General features: G+C 45.1%; 1 pseudogene; it reads right to left on the bottom strand.

Annotated features, from left to right (window-relative positions):
• The window catches only part of LOC138568904 (zinc finger protein 91-like), a 429,258-nt pseudogene that overhangs the window by 114,337 nt on the left and 301,944 nt on the right, over nt 1-12,977 (bottom strand).

The following is a 12,977-nucleotide window of genomic DNA, read 5'->3' as shown; positions in this document are numbered from 1 at the left end:
ATCATTTGTGCCATTTTTGGGGACAGATAGCGAATTCTGAAGACATCAGGAGACTAGCGAGAGTACTGGAGAGAACCATCAATCGGACCACAGACATACTATATAATATGACATTAGAACAGAAAGCAATAAGATTAGTAGCACTCCAGAACCGGATGGCATTAGATGTCATTCTGGCTGAACGTGGTGGAGTGTGTAAATTAGTGGGGTCTGCTTGCTGTGTTTTCGTGGCAGATTCCTCCCCAACTATCTTCAAGGCAATACAGAATCTGCACGTCCTTAGTTCAGAAGTGCATGTTCCAGAGTTGAAACTGGGATCTTAGCGTTTGGCTCTGGGACTTCTTGTGATCTTGGGGTTGGAAGATGCTTTCGGTCTTGCTGATCATTTTGGGAATTCTATTATTCCTTTGGTGTTGTATCCTGTGTTTACCTAGTATATGTTCGATGCTAGGGGGAAGTTGCGCACAGGCGATGGGAACAATAGGACATAAGGTGTATGCCCCAGATAAAACCTCCAAGGAATATGTGTTAAAAGAAATTTTAGCAAATGATCTAATGGCAATAGATATTTCCGACAGCGATTCAGGGTGTATGGACGATGATACATGGAGTTGTTTGCAAGGAGATCAGAAATAGTTCAGCACTTGGCATAGGCCAAAAGGAGGGTTTGTTAAACGGGAAATTATATCGTGCCTCCTATTGCAATGAATATATGTATATTGGCCAACGCCAAGTTGCTTGTAAGCTACTTGTGAAGATATCTGTGTTGCAAGGTCCTGACCTTAGAATCAATGTAAACCGCCATTTTAGGTCAATCTGCCATTTTAGGTTCTCTCTGCAAAGTCCCCCTGTGAGCTAAAATGGAGGACAGTGTCATTCCGAATGTAACATGGCCGTCTTGACCTCTGTGTACGAACTAATATGTAACTTGCCTGCAGGCCAGTTGTTGGGGTCATGAACTGAGACCTTGTCCGTCGTTGACCTGTGTGCAAAGGATTACTCGTGCCAAGGAAGCTAATCCGCGAGCATATGTTAAGAACAATGTATCCAAATACTGAACTAAGAACACTTGTTTGAACTACATTGTATTAATGTTTGAGAAGACTCTATGAGAAATCCTAGAATACATTGTTACTATTGTGGCTTGTTGGCGAATGCATTAAAGGCAAACCCTAAGCACATAGATGTGTGAACTCGGCAAGAACCCTAGATCAGTAACATATTAGTGGAATATTAACCCACAGTAGGGTTGGACATCATGTTCTCAAAGGGTATAAAAGGTGTGACTATTCTAATGTACAGCCCCACTCACTGAGCACATCGAACCATTCTGGAGTTCGTTGTGTTGTACTGAGGGTCAATAGCTATCTGTTGTTTTGTCCTTTGAAACTGTTCAGTATAAAATAAAAGATCTTTGTATGTTCCTTTGTAACCTGTGTTCGGTGTATTTCCTTTTGGGGTTCTCAGCCTCAATATTTTCTCTTTGTTTTCACAGGGTGACAAAGCAAAAACAAAGAGGTGATGGCTGGAAGGTTTAGAATGAATCTTAACCACTGGCGTTGCTCTGGGCAACCCTCCAGACCACCGTTCTTCGCCTGCCAAGCCATTACAGAAGGGGAAAGACCATATGCAAATCAGACTTGGCCCCACCCCAAAAGGGGCAGTCCAGCCCGAACTGCTAGATCACATCCCTTCTGCACGAGACCACAAGCATCCCCAAACATGTTTCGCCCTTGTTGGGGCTCATCAGTGAGGAGTAGCTTGGGTCTCTTGGCCTAGCAGGCACGGGACCCACGTCTGGGCATACCCGTCCCACTCGGGGTGACAAAGCAGAAACAAAGAGGTGATGGCTGGAAGGTTTAGAATGAATCTTAACCACTGGCGTTGCTCTGGGCAACCCTCCAGACCACCGTTCTTCGCCTGCCAAGCCATTACAGAAGAGGAAAGACCATATGCAAATCAGGTTTGGCCCCACCCCAAAAGGGGAAGTCCAGCCCGAACTGCTAGATCACATCCCTTCTACACGAGACCACAAGCATCCCCAAACATGTTTTGCCCTTGTTGGGGCTCATCAGTGAGGAGTAGCTTGGGTCTCTAGGCCCAGCAGGCACGGGACCCACGTCTGGGCATACCCGCCCCACTCGGGGTGACAAAGCAAAAACAAAGAGGTGACCAGGCGTTCCTTAGAGGGACCTGCTGCAGACCTCGTAATAGGGTGGCCCGGAATGAACGGTGCCGGTCCCTTACCGGCACCGTTCATTCCGTGGCCGCCTGGGGCGTAATGAGGCCCTCAGTGTTGGACATGATGGGGTCCCTGTGGTCAAAGGTTGAGGACTATGAGCAGGTAGAGGTAAGACAGGGCCTACATTCTGCGACTCTTCTGCCTCATCTAACTCATCCCCAATATTAGGGCTGGGCTCTGATATATCATCCTCATCAACATTTTCCACATTTGCTGCACGTGTGGGGGTTTCAGACCCACTCCTCAGACTTTGGTATTCAAATAACTTTTCTATCAAATCAACCTTTTTGCCTTTTACAGTGAGATTCCTAGCTTTACACATATCTCTCAATTGATTAACTGTTAAAGTGACTAGGGTCTTCTGTCTGTAGCTTTCCATATCACTCATGATAAAACAATTGCTTCTCTAGTTTTGCTTAGCCTTGTAAGGGTTATTTGAACAAAGGTAAGAGTAGTACTCTAAATGTAACAAGTATACTTTATCATCATCACTGTACACCAGTGTTAGGCAGAATCACATGCAGTACCCTTTGGAAACACTACATGCATTTAAGACTACAAGTGTCAGAACAATTTCACCTTTGGTATAAACCTGTACTACACAGTTATGTGATAGCAGTGGCATGAGCAGCCAGACTTATCTCAAGAGTTTAGTGAGCGGTAGAACAAGTTAAACAAAGGACCAACAAATACAGTGATTCAAATATACACTTACTCAAGGTTTCTTGGTAAAAGAATATACATTTATTTACACAGTCAATTTGACAACATTACACTAGCAAGAGCAGCTCAGAATCATATACTAATATACTACAAGTACACAACTAATAAGTATTGAACAAGTTCAGCTCCCCTGAAGTGGGAGCAATGGCACTTAAGATACTTAATACAGGGGTAAAAAGACAAGGTTAGAAGAATAGACAGCTCAAACTCTTTCATAGGCAAGGGAAAGGGTGTCAGTAAACTACAACCAGCAATTCAGTTCATAGGCCTGGGCCAAAGTCAATGGTTCAGAGTCTTTGTATAGGATAGCACAGTTCTGGTAGTTAACGGTTAAGTCTTTGCCACAGAGTTTAGAAGAATTTGGCTAGGTGAAAAGTTTGAGGAATGTTTAGGGAAGGACAAGCCTTTGAAGTTGACAAAGTTCCACAAACTTTCGCGATGGCCGAAAAGATTTCCGGACCGCGTTTGCACAGTACCTTGTAAGTGAAGAAGAGCTGTAGCTGAGGCAGTTATTCCTGGCAGTTTGAGCAGATCTCGCTGTTCCTGAGCTTCAGTCGTGTGGACAAGAAGGAGGATGTCACGAGGTTTCTGCACTGCCCAGGGATGAGGCCACAAGCTTTAGCAAAACATCGGTTTAAGGTGCGAGTGCCTTAAAGTCCACAAACTGGTATCCTTCCCACTGGCTATCCAGATTTCCACAGCACTCTGCAGAAAATTTGACCAGGAGGGGACGTTGTCCAGGCATCTTACGAGTTGGTTGTTCCCACCAAACTCAAGGGAAGAATTTAACCTTGAAGGGCTTCTCTGTCGATGGAGTTTCAAGCAATTCGGACCTGCAGCAGGGCTTCACCGGTCGTCCAGGAGTTGCAGCAGTCCTCTTCCTTCAGCTTGTCTTTGGTTCTTTCGTTCCAGTGATCGATTCTGCTTTCCAAGTCCCAGAGACCTGCTTTTAAACAGTTTTCCCCCATTCATTCTAGTCTGGCTGTCACTCAAACAGCAGGGTGGCTGTCTTTGCCAGACAGCCAGCCAGCCAAACACACCAGAGTTTATTCATGTCTCCTAGGAGACTAAGCACAGGGAGTTTCGAGCACCTCCCTCACATCCTGTCCACCCCTACCCCTGGTGCCAGAGGAGGGCTTCAGCACTGAAGCCAGCCAAAGGCCAATGAACAAAGGGACCAAACCTGGTTTGGCACGCAGAGACAAACTCAAGAAGGATCTTTCCTAAAAGAAATGGTGAAAAAAGTCGACTGGAGTCTGTTTTTACAGATAGGTCTTGGGCGCCATATTGAAAAACATGGCTGACCCGATTTTTTGCTACCGTTGCTTGCGGTCGGTAAAAATCATAGTAGTTTGAGCTAAACCACAGGCACCAGCCATTTAAAGTAGGAAAGGCTAACATGTGACTGTTACATGAGTGTTTTGACTCAGGGGATGCTAGGCAACCCCTTCAGCACGTTATAGGAAGATAGTGTGTGCTGGGTCAGTAAATTTAAAGAGACTAGTAAAGTCAATTTAAATGTACATGCTCTGGGAGACAGTAGTCAGTCCCAGAGAAGGTATTTAAACCCTGGCAAGTCTGAAAGACATCCCTGTGCCACTGCACTGAAGGTGCTGTGTGACACACAGAAAAAGATGATGCCTATGGAGTTGTTTTAAAACTCCATAACCAAAGAACACAAAAGTAAAACACACATCAAAATACATGGAAGAGTGGGAAAAAAAGGCTCACACTCTTCCCAGGTAAAAACATTTATCCTAGAAATCCAGCAAAGTTGCTGGGGGTCTTAAAAGGTAAGGGAAATTAGCACATTCTTGAGAATTCTCCCTAACACTGAAATTAATTAAGAACACACCAGACACGAAACAAATATATAACAAGAGTTTTATTTGCGCTTCAAGAGGACCTAGATTCATCCATGCCTTGGCACAGTCATAGAGAAGTTGAGCAATTTACATGGGGGACAGTCATCTTTAAATACACTTCACATCAGCGTCGGTTCTTCGCATTACATGACATTTCATGACCTGCGAAACATGGTCATTATGCCATGGCAACACATGGTGCCTCACTTTGCGTCATCCTCCATACAATGTACTGTTTCTCAGAGCGTAGGAATTCATCCTGTTCCCAAAACAAGGTAACATTCCTTTCGCTTCATTATCTGTATGTTGACATTTGACTAAGAAGGTTGTTTCGCATTTCGGCTCGGTAGTTCAATTAGCTCAACCCTTCATAAATGTACATGCCTCTTTATGTGCTCCTCTTAATCTTTAGTCACACAATTAGCCTCAGAAAGTCAGGAGCCAGGAAGACAGGAAGGCACGTAAACCACTGATTATCTACATTCTACATCCGTGCCTGCTTGTCCAAGGCCCGAAGCTAAGTCAAAACATAGTGCTCAGCATTTCTCTGCATGCAAAACAAAAACCCAGCAAGTGAGCAAAGTAACCAAGATGGAATCTGAATGAAGCACTTAGGCCTACACGAAATAACGCAGGTGACTCTTGTGATCTCTGTTCATCGCTTCACCCAGAGGTTGTCACAGCGAGAGTCACGGACTGTATGCAGCATCTGTGTTTCGCTTTTTGGGAAGACGACCAGCCACGACGGGGGTTTGTTTGATGGGGGATTGATTTTGTTTTGAATCAGGTGAGTTTGTTTCAAACTAGAACTGTCTGGATATTTGTTTGGATAAAATATTTTGTGCAAAATATTTGCCAGGTAATAACTGTTTTCTGAAAGCATGCCTGGTTTCAGTAAGTTCTCATCTTGTTGGGCAACGCTTTGTTGAGGGGGAAGACAACTGAATGGTTTGGAACATAGTCAGCCGGCGCCGCCGGAAGGGCCAACTGTGTACGACATGTACATTAAGTATGGGTTAGAAGCTATAATTTTTAACAGTATTTGGCATCGCCAAACCAGCAGACCTTCACTGGCCGAAATTGGGAAGTTTTGAAATTGCTAGGATACAAAACTTAAAGTCAGTAATATTAAGGAAGAAAGCCAGACCTGCAGCATCATTAAGGAAGAAAGCCAGACTTACAGCATTTGACGCTGTTAGGGACTGGCGAAAAGAAGCCACCCAATGCCTCAAAAGTAGGGAGAAATGTGCATGTAGACATATTACCCAAGCTGGAAAAGCTTTAGCGCACGACCAGCACAAACAAGAAGAAACCATTAGGAGTATGCATTTTCAACGGTCTTCAGGAGGGTCTGCTTTTTAACTGGCGGCAGGAAGGGGCACGCATGACCAATCAGGTCTCATGCACGTCTGCAGTGGCATTGCCATGATTGGGTGCATGCAGAGACATCGTCTGGGTGGGGCTACCAGGCCAAGGTGGGGCTGTTGATTCTCCTCAGAGCGCTGCTGAGCTCTGGCTTGAGTGTCTGCAAAGTAGCCCTTGCAATGTGCGACTTCAGAGCCTCAGAAGCTAAGATAATGGTTCCTGATTGCCGGCTTTCAGTCTCGGGTCTGGCTGGCGAGACATGATCTCTGACAGATATGTGTGTAGGCAACACAGTTGTGCCCCTGGCTCCTGCAGGGGTCAGTCAGGTAAACTAATTTCAAATCCGGGGTAGTCTGTCACACAAAGAAAATGGACACCAGCGGCTACTTGTTCTTCGAAAGTCATGATACCTACCCCCGGGCATCAGGACCAAGCCCATCAGCTCCGGGAGCAGGCATCCAGAGTCTTATTAAAATCCCAACAGCCCCGGCTGGGGGCTGTTTGGGTTCAGTCCTGGCGCCTTAGGCGCCAGGCTCATCAGAGAAATCAGTCCTGGCGCCATAGGCGCCGCGCTCGTAGACATTACTTACCTCATGCAGACCATGCTGCAACTGAATCCAAGCCAACGTGAGGCTTGGATGGGACTATTTGTTACAGGGACTATTTTTTACTCAGGTGTGGTTCTGGGGAACTTCTAACCTGGAACTACTTTGGAGGCTATTTAATCCACGCCCGATCAGCAACACACGCTTTGCATTATTCTGCATCCAGCAGCGTAACGCTCACCATGCCTGCAGCCTGCATCCAGTCTTCTGCCACGCCCGCCTCGAAGCCGGAGCTTCTAAAACAAAGAGGAAAGAAAAGGACAAGGTTAGAAAACAAACTTATTTCTAATTCCTCACCTGATTCCGGATCCATCTAGTCTCCGGACCTGGAAAGAACATAATTTCTGTACGTGTCGCATCTCCAGCTGCAGCGCCGCGCCATACTCACCAGTCTTCACAGCATCCTTCGATTCGGCGCTGCCTCCATCATTTCTTCGCCGAACTCCAGCACCTAGGAGACAAAAGAAAACCACAAGGTGAGCCGAGGGAACCAACAAATATAACTCTTACCACCATAGACTTACCTGATTTAGCACCGGAGGCATCCTTCTGTAACTCTCCACATTTTCACGTGCCGCACCTGTAAAGAGAGAGAAAACAACACGTTAACCACGTGCACCATTTACCGGACAGCACCAGGTAATACAGACTCTTACCTGAGCGCCACCAGCTGCCACAAGAGCATTTTCTCACGAACCAGCTGCAAGACAAGAAAGGAACGGGGGAACAAGAGTGAACATTCGACATATTGAACTCTATGAACTTAATACTTACTGATCCTCGCCAGGAACCTCAGAGTCAATACTCTCCGGAACTCTCCCAGGCCTTCAAACCAGTGAAGTAACTGGAATCAACGCGCCCCTGCAAATCCACGCAGGATGGAGAGCTCATCTTTCAAGAATATAAGGTGAGATTGCTGAGAGGGCACTTCGGAGGTGATTAATAAGGAGGACTGTGGGGTTGCAATCACTTGAATCCACGAGTGGCTAAATCCTTCTCTCCACTTGCAGGAGAATATTTCTACGGGTCAAGCAGACAAGATTAGGAGGGCCAGTCTAGTCAGTCATCGCTGCACTACGCATCACGTTGGTGGAGACCGCAGCCGTCCGGGTCCGACCGACGCCCTTGTGGGAGCCAGGTGAGCGTAACAATCGGTTGATCACATTCCGAGACCTCAACCGGTTTAGCCCCTTTTTCATGATCTTTTACAAAAAATGCTCTGATACGTTAGATCTCTTTTAGATCTGGTTTGGTCAACCATTTTTGACATTAGATCCGCTACAGAACAGTTGTTATAGGCAATTATTTAGAGGGGGGGCTAACCCGTAGTAAGCTACCCACCACCCGCAAACAAAAATAGTAAAAAACATATGTCATTTGTTAGATCTTCGTTAGATATGGTATGATCAACCATTTTCAACGTTTGATCTGCTTCATAACAGAGGTTCTAAGCAATATTTTGAGGGGAGGCTAACCTGTAGTGAGCTAGTTAGCCCCCCCAAACAAAAAAATCACAACATCCAATGTCATTGGTTAGATATACATTAGCTCTGGTATGAGCTGACATTTTTTCCTGTTAGATCACACACAAGTGCTGAAATATTTTGCTGCAAAGGAAGGGGGCTGCCCCCCTCTACAACATTTTGGCAAAAAAGTCACCCATTTCAATACATATTTGTTAGATCTGGTAAGAGCAACCGTTTTTAATGTTAGATCTGTTACAGAATAGGAATTATGAGCAATTATTTAGAGGGGGGCTGACCAGTAGCCAGCCCCACTTAATATAAAAATTGACCAACATTTTTTTCATTTGTTAGAACTTCATTAAATACAGTATGAGCAACCATTTTCATCCGCTACAGAAGCAGGAGTTATAAGCAATAATTTAGAGGGGGGGTTAACCCGTAGTAAGCTAGTCACCCCCCTCATTCAAAAAAATAGTACAAAAACATATGTCATTTGTTAGATCTTCATTAGATCAGGTATGATTAATCATTTTCAATGTTAGATCTGCTACATCACAGAAGTTATAAGCAATTATTTACAGGGGGGATAAGCTAGTCTCGCCTTAGCCACCTTGAGCTACAAAGATGCCATCCTCCAGGCCAAAAAAGACCCTTTCAACAAGCGAATTTTACAAGCCAAATCAAACACTAAAGAGTTGTTTAAGATCTTAAAAGAATTGGAATCCCCGGTCACCCCAACAGATACGTGTACTAAAGCTAGCACCTGGTGTGCCAATATTCAGATAGCTACACTCCAAGCCAAAATTAATGACAAAAAAACCTCCCTCCCGATTGACCCTCAATACAAGCCCCAGTATGACAGTTCTAAACTAAACCTAGCATCCACACTTATAAACCATTTCGTTTCTCGCCCCTCTCTATTATATCATCAACAATCTCAAACCTTCCAATTGTCAGGGTGATTTATGTCCAGCCCCTATTATAAAGGAGGCCTCACATAACCTAGCCCCATTCATCACTGCCTTCATAAACTCATCATTTAGCACAGGTATTGTCCCAGATAACTTGAAGGATGCGTGGGTCATCCCACTTCTTAAAAAACCTACATTAGATGCAAGCGTACTTACAAATTACAGGCCTATCACTACTGGGCCTTTCCTGCTAAAAATGTTAGACCGAGCAGCCTTCCTGCAGATACAAGACTATCTGGAAAATAACAAACTCTTGGGCCTTAGACAATCTGGCTTCCATCCCCGTCACGGTACTGAAACCGCTCTTATTGACCTCAAAGCCCAGATTAAAGACCTAAAAGACAAAGGCAAGTTGGCCCTTTTAATCCTTCTCGATTTATCAGCAGCGTTTGACTTGGTAAATCACCAAATCCTCTGTCGACACCTCAAACTAGCTGTCCACTTCTCAGACAAAGCTACTGCTTGGATCAGTTCATTCCTAGAGAACAGATCCATGAGGGTCTTCTCCCCCACTGCTGCCACTGAACCATCACCAGTCCCTTGCGGGGTATCCCAAGGATTGTGCGTTTCCCCTACACTCTACAATGTGTTTATGAAACCACTGTTCGATATTCTGGACTATCTGGGTGTCACTTACACAAATTACGTGGATGACACCCAGATACTCATCCCCATTACCAGCGACCACACAGCCGACACACTAGCCGTAAATACTATCTACGAAGTCATCCAAGCCTGGATGGCTCAACACGAACTCTGTCTCCAGGATAAAAAGGCAGAGCTTCTCATCTTGGGCTCCCATCAGAGGCTCAACAATCTAGACCCTTCCTTTAAATCTCCACACTATCCCTCTCTAGACAAACTAACGCAGTATACTTGGCTGCAGCCTACACCTGAAAGCTCATCACAGCCTGCTGTCCCTTCCTCACACCAGCCAACTGTACTACACTAGCCAGGAGCCTGGTTATGTCCGCAATTGATTATTGCAACACTCTCTATTTAGGCACAAACCAATGCAATCTCAACAAATTACATATCCAAATAATGCCATCAGAGCCGTGTTAAACATCCCTAGGAACCATCACATTTCTGACACCAGGCGGAGCCTTCTCTGGCTTCCAGTATCACAAAGAGTTTCTCTCAAAACACTTGCCCTGACGCACACATGCCTCGCCAACCAAGCGCCCAACTACCTTGCCTGCAGATATGCCTACCACACTTCCAACAGACCCCTCAGATCTGCCCAGGCCAATTGCCTGTCCATACCTCACTTTAAGCTACAAGGATCAGGTGGGATCAGCTTCCCAGTCCTTGCTGAGAGACTATGGAACTCACTCCCAAACCCTCTCAGAGCTGAACCTTCATTCCGTACCTTCAAGAGCAAGGCCAAAGTATGGCTGGGTGCCCAAGACCTTGCCCGGTACTAACTTGCCTTTAGCCACCACCTATACGCTCTGCTTCATTGTATAAAGCTGCATGTGTATATTTCCTGCAAATTCACTCTACATATTTACTTGTACATACCCCGCTTATTCTGCTTGCTAGTCTATAGAATCTTTTATGACTGTAAATTATGTTTGTTTGCCCCTATACTGTATATTACCCTGTATATTCTGCTTATGTCAATCTGCCATGTAACCTAAGTAATTCGCCCGAATGCCCCAGGGCCTGGTGCGAATAAATAAAATACAAATAAATACAAATACAAATAAAAGACCACCTCAACCAAAACATTTACAGAATTTGATGTAATCGGTTAGATATGCGTTAGATCTGGTATGATCAGCCATTTCTTTTGTTAGATCACACCCAGGTGCTGAAATATTAGGCTGCAAAGGTGGGGGGCTGGCCCCTCTTAACAAAATTCTGCGGAAAAGTCATTAATTTTAATACATAGCCGTTAGATCCAGTAAGATCAACCATTTTCAATGTTTACCTCATTCTGATCACTTGTTTTTCACTGGGTGAATCAGGGGTAAGGGAATTCGTCAAGCGAATGCCTAAATAATCAAAATATTGCATACACGTCAATGCGTCACATTGTTGGAACTTTGATCTCCTTCTTGCCATACGAGCAAGCCATTATTGCAGATTTTGCTGAATTCAGATGTAGATCTAGGCTCTTCATATATAGGGTGTATTGATTTGAAGGGCTCTTGATGTGCGGGTGATTAAGACAGTGTCGTTGTCAGAACCCGTCAACCCTTTGGCTGGTGAGCTCGTAGAGTAGCCGACGAGTTCTTCTAACCAATGTACCCCTCTGAGTGATATAACACGCTGAGGGGTCAATTAGTGGGAAGATGGAACACCAAAACGCAGACCGTAGGCTATAGGAGGGAATGAAAGGCACTGTCAGAATAAAAAAAACATAGACAAGTTCAATAGAGGGGACAGAACAGAAAGTAACCAACCTTTACGGTAGTAAATGGAGGTTGGTAAATGGAGAAACAATTCCTCTGTCTGATCGAATGGGTACCTGCAATAGAGAGCAGCAATACTAAGACCAATGCCTATACAGATAGAAGGCAAATAACAGTTGTACAGGTTATCAGTTTACCAGTGGGTATGTGTCAAGAAGTGATGATCCGAAGGTTCTCCCAAGAGTTGAAGATGTAGGAAAAAGAACTGTCCCGATGGCACGCAGATGCCTAGGTCTAAAGCGGCTCATAGTCTCTAGTTCCAATGCAGACCACCGGGACCGACAGCACGAGGACGCCTAAGGGAGGAACACAATGCACTATAGGCAGTCTCTAGTCTGTGCGTGTATACCCGGGAAGATACAGCAATGCAGTCCCTGGAGAACCACCAATTCCGGGAAGCGGATGCGTAGTGAAGCAACACAGAAGGCAAAACAATCCAGTGCAGGAAACAGCAGATTGGCAACAAGCGGGCAATGAACTGTACCAAATCGGAACCAAAGCAATCCGTAAGCGAGGCAATCCGGGTCGGGGGCATTATAACCAGGTCACAAGTCATTTAAAAGGCAGGCAATCCAAAGTTCGTATCAAAAGTCGTCACCAAGAAGCAGCAATAAACCAGGGGCAAGACGCAGGCAGTCTGGACATAAAGCAAAAGGTTGGCAACGAGAATTCAAGAGGTTTAAAATATACTAGACGAAACGCAACTTCACACAATCAGAAGCACCGTATCTAGAATCAGATGTGGTTTAAATGGTAGGAGCTGTCACGTGACTCTGCTCTAAACGTGCTGTGTGATTGCAGAGCATACCGAGGGCGCCAGTGTTTCCATGGCAACCTCCAACGCTCTATCAGCCGTGATCTGCCCGTGATGAACACCCTGGCCTGAAGTTGTGCTGATCGCGGCATGGAGCACTGAAAATGGCTGCGTTGACCACGAGCGGAGTGTAGTGCAGTAACATTAGTCTTAGGCACGTTCCTTGCGCTGTTTTCTCTGCGTGTGACAGCACGATTCCTGACAGTCGTCAGCATATGTTTATACTGGTACAGGTCGTTCACCTAGTTTGGGACATTGGTTTCGCAATCTAGTAATACTTCTTGGAGGTTATTAATGTATATTGAAAATAGCAATGTGGCCATTACGCACCCTTGTATAATCCCCAAGCATAGTGGGATCCAGGGTGGTGCAATGGCCTTCTATGCTCCTTCTCACGCAAGTTATTTGTGTGAATTACCTTTAGTATGTATACCAAATATTTAGGGCAATTATAGGATATTTGCACATGCCAGAGTTTGCCTCTGTTAACTTTATCAAAGGCTATG

Source organism: Ambystoma mexicanum, chromosome 2q (assembly GCF_040938575.1).
Source record: "Ambystoma mexicanum isolate Mex_15411 chromosome 2q, UKY_AmexF1_1, whole genome shotgun sequence".
NCBI lineage: Eukaryota > Metazoa > Chordata > Amphibia > Caudata > Ambystomatidae > Ambystoma > Ambystoma mexicanum.
The sequence above is the reverse complement of the archived record's forward strand: the minus strand, read 5'-3'. Positions and strand labels throughout refer to the sequence as shown.